This window comes from Camellia sinensis, chromosome 2 (assembly GCF_055761805.1).
Source record: "Camellia sinensis isolate YWXY chromosome 2, ASM5576180v1, whole genome shotgun sequence".
In the NCBI taxonomy this organism is placed as follows: domain Eukaryota; kingdom Viridiplantae; phylum Streptophyta; class Magnoliopsida; order Ericales; family Theaceae; genus Camellia; species Camellia sinensis.
The window spans coordinates 192,296,826-192,308,376 of NC_138962.1; positions in this window are offsets into that span (position 1 = coordinate 192,296,826).

Consider the following 11,551-nt stretch of genomic DNA (forward strand, 5'->3'; position numbering starts at 1 on the left):
TTGAATTTGGGAAGAGATCTATCGGTAAAGAGAATGGAGAAGACAAGCGACATTTTTGCATTTTCTATTTTATTCACTTTTTTTCCTTTTTTTTAATAACAAATTCTTTCACAAATCTAAAATTCATGCGAAGTCTTGGTATTAAAAGATGCATTACTTAGATATCATAGAACTTGAACAAATCTACTTTTTAGTTCCAAATCTTGTTTGATCCTATTTAAAAGTGATCATCAATGACCATGAATTTAGGTGGGTATCTGACCAATTATGGTAAGTGATTGGGTTTTAGAAATTGAAAAAAGAAAAAAAAAGAATAGAAGGGTCTAGATATAATTAATGGACAATCCATTAATGCCTTCATACCCTTTGTTTTTCAAAATTTATAATAATTAGTGTAATGTAATGATATATAAATAAAGTTATTTCTTTCTATCTTTTCATTTTCAATTAAGGCCTCGTTTATTTTTCGTCAATCCGAAGTGGACTGTGATAGATAAATAGTGAGCTTAACTCACGTTTGTTTTGTTTGTGGCCTCCAAATTGATAGTCCATTCGAATTAGGATAGGCCTTGGGCGAGCAGATTGTTAGTTTGGGCGAAGAGGTGGTATTATAAAAATAGTCCGCCGACTTAGTGAGTTGTCGGTCGTCCGCCTTCTAGCCAGTCAACCGGTCAACTACATTTTTTTTAATTTTATTTTACATGTTAGGCATTTTTTTTTTTTTTTTGAACATTAATGTTTAATGATTTTATAATTTTTGTTAAGTGAAAATCATAATTTTATTTGTTTTATTATTTTATATTTATTTTATATAAAAATAATATAACAATCCTCCTACTGACAACTATCATCAAAATAAACATAATTTTACTAACCCCCTCACTATCAATCCATTTATTAACAATTCTCTTACTACTAATCTTCTCACTGTCAATTCTCTCCATTCTACCTCTAAAAACAAACGAAGCCTAAAAGTCTTATCAATATCTTCATATTTAAAAATGTCACTGACACAATATTTTAGATGCACTAAGTATAAATTTTCTGTTTACAAACCATTGTCACACTAATTAATGTTTAAATTAAAGAAGATTCACACCATAAGGGTTATAGTCTTTCTAAAAATGGAAAGATTATGGTACACACCTTTTAAAGGGTGTACATTATATACACTTTATAATTAAATAAAAAAATAATATAATTTCATACTTTTTAAGTTGTAATTTAAAAAAATCATAAACAAATATCACATAAGATATAACTAAAGATTTTATAAATCATAACTAAAGAAGAAAATTAGTTATAATTAAAGAAAAAAGACATAATTAAAAGTGCATAAAGAATATGTATAATAAAATTTTCCTTCAAAATATCTTTACATTAATTCAACATCCAAATACAACTTTAAATGCTATACTTGTATAACAAAGGTCGATAAATTCATCTTTTAAAAATAAATAAATAAATAATTTGCCAACTATATTAAGAGTAAAGTTACATGAACCATGGTTTTGAAAATTGGATTGGATCGGTCAATTCGACCGATTGAACGTCAATCGGTTGGGGTTTCAATTCGGATATACCCCTAAACCATTCCAACCTAAAAACCGGCCTATTTAGAGAGATCCGGAAAAATCGGTGGTTGGACCGTCGAACCAGGTGACCTGGGAATGGGTCAAGCGAACCGACCGAGTTGAAAAAATAAAAAATTTTGATTTTATATATATATAAGAAAAATTCAATTATAAATTCTCTTTCAAGAGTCTCTCTTATGAGGAATCCCTTTGAGAGTTTGAAATTATTGTAAAAGTCTCTACTTATTTATAAGAAAAGCGTAAATTACAAATACACCCCCCGAGATTTGATTAAAATATGAATCACTCCCGTGATTTTGAAAATTACATTCTACCCCCTGAGGTTTCTAATTTCATAATAAATCACCCCTTTTATTAATAAATCATCAAGTCAATTAACAGTTTTGAATGATGTTAAAAATATGTTTCAATCAATAAGTTAGGTAATTTTATTATTGTATAAGAGAACAATTAGGAGTTTCAATTTTTTAGTTAATTCTGTTAAATAAAAAATTCTAATAAGGGGGTATTTGTAATTTTTCAAATTACAGGAAGCAATCTATATTTCAAGCAAACCTCAGGGGGTGTATTTGCAATTTACCCATAAGAAAAAAATTCTTCAAAAAAAAAACTCAAAAAATTTATGTGAGATTCAATCAAATTTATTAAAGAGAGACTTGAAAATTTGATATCCCTCTAAAATTTTTATTCTTTTTTCAATTAAATTATTTGAATTAAAATCATATGGAGGGAATATTAAATATTTGGTTTCCTGTTCTAAAATTAAAATTAATAATATTTTAAAATACATTATTATATTTTTTAGTAAAAAGAATATTAGGAGAAATATTTAAGATAATTTAATATTTTTAATATTTTTAATTTATAATTTTATTACTTATATTTTTATTTAAATATAACTTTAATATATTTATAACGTTATGGTTCGATTTCGATTCAACTGGATAGTTGAACTGATAATCCGTTTATTCAATCATTTTTTCGATGCACTCACCGATCCGATTTTTAAAATATTAACATAAACACTAATGGCTATTTGGGGAACACCAAAATTGACTCTTATGGCCAAATCTAATTGGTCCTAAATTTTTAAGTATTTAATAAATACATTTTAAAAGTGTGTGGATACAATTTATGTAGTGCCTCTAATATTATTGTTATAAAAAAATATTAAAAAAATTATTTAAGGAAAGTTGATTGATCAATTTTTTGTAAGTGTGGGTGGATTCTCTTTCATCCATGTTAGTCAACTAGACTTCAATCCAATCCTGGTTTATAGGAGTTTACTATGGACTTCACTTTCAGTCTATTTTTTAAGTCTATATGTAGCTCATGTACACACATAAAAAATAAATAAATCGAATTGATTCAGTAACAATAGTCACATAATTTTATTATTTTAAAAATAATTTTTTTTTTCTCGAAAAGAAATATAATAAAATCATATGAATACGATTATCAAATTAATCTAATTACTTTTATATACAATCTAAACACAAGAATTTAAACAAAATAAATCGTCGAAGTAAGGACTCGTAGTCGGCAACAAGTTAAGCTAAACCATTCCGTACATTGGCATTTTGGGTATAGTTTATGTGAACTGCATATAGTTTACAATTTATTTTATTTTGAGAATGTGTCAAATTATTTACCACAATTTTTTTTTATCGCTTATTAATAAAAAAAAAAACAAGTTAAATAATTTGTTTTTTAAAAATTAATCACTTTGCTTAGTTTGGAGTTTTCAAAAATAGTTTTATAAATTTTCAATTCATACTTTTGTACTTTTAGGCCAAGTTTGGCAAGTTGCCAAAAAGTCAAAAAGTCAAAAAATTACTCAAAAAGTTAAAAAGTTATCACTATTCACCAAAAGTCAAAAATTACGGCTGCACAACTCTCAATTCTAATTTTTCCCTACACACTAATTTATATAATTTTTTAATACACATTTTTCCATAAAAAGTCAAAAAATTAATCCAAACATCCATATTTTTTTCCTCAATTTTTTAGTCCAAAAAGACAAAAAGTACACTTATTTAAGACACCCCAAACAACCCATTAGTGATTTATTGAATACTATCAATTTTCAAATCCACTTCATCTTAATATACTTAAAAAGTACAAAAGTTATACAAAAATCTTTAAAAAATTCATTAAATACAATAAAATATAAAAATATACTAAATTTTTATTTTTATTATTATTTGTATTTGATAATTTTTAAAAAAAAATTATTAATAGGGTAAAATACACTAACCTCCCCTAAGTTTTGCCTTAATTATAAGGACCTCACTTGTAGTTTCAAAACTTACACTGATCTCCTTTACATTTGACACTAATATACAAAAACCCCCTTCGGGTCAAAAGAGCCTTAACGACGTTAACTTGACAGTAAAATTAATCATAATACCCTTTAATCCATTGTCTTCCATAAAGATCTAACACACTTTGTATCATCAGCATCTTCCTCACTCTACTACCCATTTCTGCCATTGTCTTCTTCACACTCTCTTTCCAAACGTCTCTAATAAAAAACCAAAAACCCAAACCAACAATAACCTCTCTTATACACACCCAAATCGCTAATGAAATTGCACTTCAAAAGCTTAATGCCAATCAAACACACACATACACAGAGTATTAAAGAATTCAAATTGGCAGTGCATACATAGATAATTTGACAATTGATTCAAGGGTTTAAGTAAGGAATCAGATATGTAAAGTGTGAGAAAGGAAAAAGGATATAGAGAACAAGTATGTTGGAGTGTGGATCGAAAGGACATGACTTGGCCTTCGAGCTCTTTTCAGAGTGTTGTTTTGATTAAGCCTTAATCACAATTGTTCTGTGCTTGGCAAGAACAAGTCCATGGCTCTCTCTCTCTCTCTCTACTCAATCAGAATTGTTCTGTGTTTGGCAAGAACATGTCCAACACAAATAAAATTCGGTGCAAAGGTTCAAGACCATAACAAATCGAGATTGAAGTTCCAATTGACATGAGATCTGTTCGTAATCTAGTCGAGAACTCCACCGCCTTCTCACTTGCCTGAGCCTCACATCTCCTCATCATACTCAACCACTACTACGATCTCTCTGTTTCTCTCTCACTCTTTCTACAACAGTCACAATCGCCATGATCGTCATCGCGATCCGTCATCACTGCAACCCTCGCGATCAGATCGCGACCACCGTGACACCAAGCTCTTCAGATCTAGGGTTTTTGGTAGTGGTGGCGGAGATGGATGAGCTGAGAGAGAGAGAGAGAGAGAGAGGAGTTCGGTATGGGGAGGAGTTTGGTATGGTGGTGGCGGCACTGGGCAAAGGTTTTGAAAAGGGAGGCATTGGGGTAGTAGAGGATGACAGGGAGAAAGAGTTAGAGCACAGAGAGAGAGTGAGAGGGAAGAAATGTATAGTGATAGATATATGTGGGGGGATATATATATATATATGTATTGGGAGGTAAGGGTAGTATTGGAATTTGAAGAATAATTTTGGATGACATCAGTCAAATCTGTTTGAATTTGGACGGGTAGGTAATAGAAGGGGTTATTTGTATATTAGTTTCAAAAGTAAGGGAGGTCTGTGTAATTTTTGAAACTGTAGGGGAGTCCCTGTAATTAAGGTAAACCTCAAGAGAGGTTAGTGTAATTTACCCTTATTAATATTATACTTTTTAGGGTAAAGCACCATTAAATCCCAAATTTGAAAATGTTAAACCCTTTAGTCTTATGTTTTTTTTAAAAGACTGATAAGTCCTATTTCAATGTTAAAGACTTTACTGCCCAAGATTTATGCATGTAGGTTTGAAATAATGAGGGTAAATATGGGTTTATGTTGATGTTAAATTTACTAAACTGTCCAACAACAAAAAGTAGTGTTCTGTTGTTGTCTCTCCTGCTTGATCAAAACTGTGACAGTAAAGATGGAAGGTTTTGGATTTTGATTCCGATTTTGTATCGATTAACTGACGTGATTTTTTGGGAATCGTGTTCAGTTTGGTAATGTTGATATTAATCCCCCAAATTAACGTTAGTGTACCTCCCAAAACCACCTTTATAGTAATACTTTGTGGTGTTCGTGACGTTAGGTGTGATAACCATTTCGTCCATGCATTAGCGATGAATACGATATCTATACAATATTGACGCCGAAGATCGTTGCGGAAACACATGGCAACAAGTGTGTAGTATATGGTTTTCTGCTGTATGTATTGGTTTTTTGGATATGGATTGGTGAAAATGTACGTGGTATGTTGTATTTTCCCGTCGATTGTCGGTCTTGTATTTGCCGATGTGGTGATGTTACAGTGCAGGTCGAATATGGGTTTGTGTCAATAGCAGTGCGAGAAATCGAGTATTGTTTAGTGTTTGATTTTGTTGTAACCTTCATTATGTTGTAGCTTTGTGATAACGTACATTGGTGTGTTATTGTGATTAATCCATTTTGGGGTAGGTTGGGGGGAGGGGGCTCTGTTATGATGTTGTCGGTTTGTGAATGTTTGATGAATACGAAATACCGCGTTCGTGTGCCCAAACGTATACAACAATAACACTGCAAAGTCCATGCCTGTAAAAAAAAAGGCATTAAACAACAAACATGCCACACACATATTTATGAATGTACGACTGTGCATGCTTAGCCTATGTTAATCCAATCGACCGAATGTCACCTATTCATTATCCGGTTACAATGCCACCAAGAGTCAATGTTGAATCCCCAAAAAAAACCAAACATTGGCATAGACTTCTACTCCATTGCCATATGTTAAAAATTGTAACACTATCACGACTAAATAATACGACATAAAAATGAAACATCAAGAAGGAAAAGTGAAAGAAAAGTCCCCACCATCCGCAAACACATGTATACATACCCACAAACATCATAACCATCATAAAACTAGAAACCCAGATTATGAAGAAAAAAAAAAAAAACATGTAAGACAACTTAGAATCACAATATCATGCATGTATGTATGTATGGTAATGAAGGTGTATTGTCAAAATCATGTATTTAATGGGTCTTGTGTGGGTGATAGTGTTAATGTGTTGGTGTTTTTTTTATTGTCCAGTTCACTGCTAATCTGAAATGTACACTACATTCATGTTTGGTTGTGTGTGATTACATGCACATCCACATTGGGAAGTATCCCACTTGTAGTGTGGTATGAAATAACAACAACATCAGCCCCAAAAATCACTCTACGCAACTTGAATAATAAAAATTAGACACATAACATCATACCTTAATAAACCCATCCAAACATCAATCACAAAATCAAACAAAAAAAATAAAATAAAATAACAACCAACAACAACACCACGATTCCACATCAACCCCCTAACATCAAATGGTTAAACATCACTAACTCCACAAATCACTACACGCAATCCTCCACAAAAATTTGAAAAATTAACAACATACCATAACCAACTGTACGGGGAGCAAATATTCAGGCAAGCCCATACTCCTTTCTTCCAAGCTCCTGTCTGTCCGATCGTCCTGCGAGCACAACGACCGTGAGCTACCCATCGGTGTGTGGCCAGAAAACCCCTCCGACGATCAAGTCAGAACACACACAGGGATAGAGAGAGAGAGAAGGGAGTTGAGTGTAAGTATTTCTCTTGCTAAATGTTCATCTGTCTCAGCATGGGAGGCGCAGACATGCTTATATACCTTCTGCGCCCCAAAATCTACTCCCATTAGTTTCTCGACGCGTGATGCTACTATCCCATCTGCCAGCACAAATCCAGCAATCACCATCTAACCAAACTGTCAGGATATCTTGGCGAAGCTCGGCAAGCCAGCGAAACCTCTTCGGTCTCTCATGACCACGCTGCGCGGCATACCTGAATGAACCATCCCCGAGCTCCTGATCAGCCGAGCTCAACTACATTCCGGCAAGCTGAGCTCGAGGCAGGTCGAGCTGGTTAGCCGTCGGCCTTCCTGCCGAGCTAACACATGGACCGTGAAATTCAGTGAGGCAGGCAGACATCTCGGCCGATCTCCTAGTAGACTGGCTTCTGCACCAACAGCCCAAGCAGCTCGGCCCCACATGCCCCTGCCTTAACCGAGCAAAACCTTGGACAGGCCTAAGCTACCACGACCCAAATGTGTTCGGCCCATTACTTGCTCGGCTATTATCACGGCCCAATCCTGCTCATAAATCTCCCTCACAATTGCCCCTTAATTCTGTCCGCATTTGCGTGACCAGAATTACATTACAAGGCCGGGCTAGACTTTTTGCTCGGTTGGTCACTTTGCTCGGTCTGGAAACCCCCGAAGAAGGCGAGCAAGGTCCGCTCCGCGACTTCCTTCTTGGCGAGCAAGATCAGCTCAGGAAGGAACTCTATGGTCGATGAACAAGGTTCGCTCCGCGACTTCCTTCTTAACGAGCAAGATCAGCTTGGCAAGGAACTCCAAAGAAGGCGAGCAAGGTCCGCTCTGCGACTTCCTTCTTGGCGAGCAAGATCAGCTCGGCAAAGAACTCCAAAGAAGGCGAGCAAGGTCCGCCCCACAACTTCCTTTTTAGCGAGCAAGATCTGCTCGGCAAGGAACTCCAAAGAAGACGGGCAAGGTCCGCTCCGCGACTTCCTTTTTTGCGAGCAAGATCAGCTCGGCAAGAAACTCCAAAGAAGGCGAGCAAGGTCCGCTCCATGACTTCCCTCTTGGCGAGCAAGATCAGCTTGGCAAGGAACTCCAAAGAAGGCGAGCAAGGTTCGCTCCGCGACTTCCTTCTTGGCGAGCAAGATCAGCTCGGCAAGGAACTCCAAAGAAGGCGAGCAAGGTCCGCCCCGTGACTTCCTTCTTGGCGAACAAGATCAGCTCGGCAAGGAACTCCAAGGTCGGGGAGCAAGGTCTGCTCCGCAACTTCCTTCTTGGCAAGCAAGATCAGCTCGGCAAGGAACTCCAAAGAATGCTAGCAAGGTCTGCTCCGCGACTTCCTTCTTGGCGAGCAAGATCAACTCGGCAAGGAACTCCAAAGAATGCGAGCAAGGTCCGCTCCGCGACTTCCTTCTTGGCGAGCAAGATCAGCTCAGCAAGAAACTCCAAAGAAGGCGAGCAAGGTCCGCTCCGCGACTTCCTTCTTGGCGAGCAAGATCAGCTCGGCAAGGAACTCCAAAGAAGGCGAGCAAAGTCCGCTCCGCAACTTCCTTCTTGGCAAGCAAGATCAGCTCGGCAAGGAACTCCAAAGAAGGCGAGCAAGGGCCGCTCCGCGACTTCCTTCTTGGCAAGCAAGATCAGCTCAGCAAGGAACTCCAAGGTCGGCGAGCAAGGTCCGCTCCGCGACTTCCTTCTTGGCGAGCAAGATCAGCTCGGCAAGGAACTCCAAAGAAGGCGAGCAAGGTCGGCTCTGCGACTTCTTTCTTGGCGAGCAAGATCAGCTCAGCAAGGAACTCCAAGGTCGGCGAGCAAGGTCCGCTCCGCGACTTCCTTTTTGGCGAGCAAGATCAGCTCGGCAAGAAACTCCAAAGAAGGCGAGCAAGGACCGCTCCGTGACTTCCTTCTTGGCGAGCAAGATCAGCTCAGCAAGGAACTCAAAAGAAGGCGAGCAAGGTCCGCTCCGCGACTTCCTTCTTGGCGAGCAAGATCTGCTCGGCAAGGAACTCAAAAGAAGGCGAGCAAGGTTCGCTCCGCGACTTCCTTCTTGGCGAGCAAGATCAGCTCGGCAAGGAACTCCAAAGAAGGCGAGCAAGGTCCGCTCTTGCGACTTCCTTCTTGGCGAGCAAGATCTGCTCGGCAAGGAACTCAAAAGAAGGCGAGCAAGGTCCGCTCCGCGACTTCCTTCTTGGCGAGCAAGATCAGCTCGGCAAGGAACTCCAAGGTCGGCGACTTGCTTTTTGGCGAGCAAGATCAGCTCGGCAAAGAATTCCGAGATCGGTGAGCAAGGTCAGCTCAGCGACTTTCTTTCCATCAAAATGATTGTTAATTGCCTCTTTTTCTCGGCCTTCTGACTGACGTCTTCCAAAACCAAACTCCCTAGATCTCTTCTATGGTTGTTTGCACGGTTGGCTTCCCTTATTCAAATTCTCTTCTTGCTGGCCATCCAGAAACATCATCTAGTGATAGAGCGGATTCATGGACTCCGTCAGAAGGCAACCGATGCCGCCTGCCAGGTTAAGCACTTTCAAACCGAGCTGGGCTGATCAACACCTTCTCTGGAGATTGCAAATACTGACAACTCGGCTGATACCACAGTTGAGCAAATCATCAACTCATTCAACCGGAGTAAATCATCTCGGTTGAAACCTCTGAGTTGAGCAAATCATCAACTCATTCAGCCGGAGTAAAATATCTCGGTTGAAACCTCTGAGTTGATCAAATCATCAACTCATTCAGCCGGAGTAAATCATCTCGGTTGAAACCTCTGATTTGAGCAAATCATCAACTCATTCAGCCGGAGTAAAACATCTCGGCTGAAACCTCTGAGTTGAGCAAATCATTAACTCATTCAGCCGGAGTAAATCATCTCGGTTGAAATCTCTAAGTTGAGCAAATCATCAACTCATTCACCGGAATAAATCATCTCGGTTGAAACCACTGAGTTGAGGAAATCATCAACTCATTTACCGGAGTAAATCATCTCGGTTGAAACCTCTGAGTTGAGCAAATCATCAACTCATTCAGCCGGAGTAAATCATCTTGGCTTTTAGAGGTGTTTACTTCGCGTGCACTACATTGTTTTAAATACAACAAAGTTCCACGACAAAAGTAATTCACTTTTATTATATTGACAAAAAGAGTATTACATTCAGAAGTGTAGGAGGAACAAGTCCTTCCCAGTTTGCCGCTAGCTTGCCTTAAAACCCAGTCGCCCACTTTAAACGGTCTGGGGTGCACTGTTTTGTCGTATTTCCTGGACAGTTCTTGTCGGTATGTGGCCACGTGGATCAAAGTTTTCTCTCTGCGTTGGTGCCCACGTCCTCAAGGACACTTTGGTCGTCCGGACCCTCGATCATTTGCACGAAGCCTTTGGCAGCTCGGCTCTCGTTCTCGGCGACAAAACACTGATTCGACATGACTTGATCGCCCCAAATCTCCTCAACTTCCTCCATAACCGAGGGGAACCTCATAACTTGGTGGAAGGTTGATCGTGGCGACGTCTACCCCGGTTTCGATGATTTGGTCCACGGTCAGATTCCCCAGGGCGATCATTTGGTCGGTTAGACTCTTGTCCGACCGCGTGTACCTTGCCAGCCGCCCTTTTATCTGTTGCCACCGGCCCTGCCTTCGCGGTGGACACCGCTGCATCATCCTCTACTCGGATGTGCTCATTGATGCACTGCATTAATTGCCCCATGGATGTCGGCTGGTTCATTATAAGTGAGTCCCTCAGCCTATGTCCGACCAGGAAACCGCGCTTATATTAGGTGATTGCCAAGTTGATCGGGTAATCTAGTATCTCGTTGAAGGTTTCCCAGTACCTGGAGTTGTATGCCTTGAGAGTGTCACTCGACTCCATCTTGACACTAAGAAGGTGGTCCACTTCCTTTGGCGTTTTAGTGTTGGTCTTGAAACGAGTCACAAAGGCTTCGGCCAACTGCTGCCACTTTTCAACGCTTCCCTCCGGCAGCCTCTCAAACCATTTCAAGCCCAGTTCACCCAAGCTCGACGGGAATATTAAGTACATAAGAGCGTCATTTAGCCTATGTCCCGCCATGACCTATCGGAAGTGGCTTACATGCATATATGGATCGGTCTTCCTGTCGTAGAGCGTGAACTTTGGTTGGTGGAAGCCCGCCGGAAGCGGTGTCGTCTTTATCTCCACGGAGAAAGGAGTAGCGCTCAGCCTCACCAAGTCTGTGTCTAAAAGGAGAGGCGCAACTAGGCGGGGTGGAGGCATTCCGACCTCTTCACTGGCGTGTCCCCATAGGATAGCCGCTAGAATGCCGGCACTCTCTGAGCTTCCCATCGGTGAGCCCGTTCCTTCAAGACTACCCGCAAATCCTCTGAACGA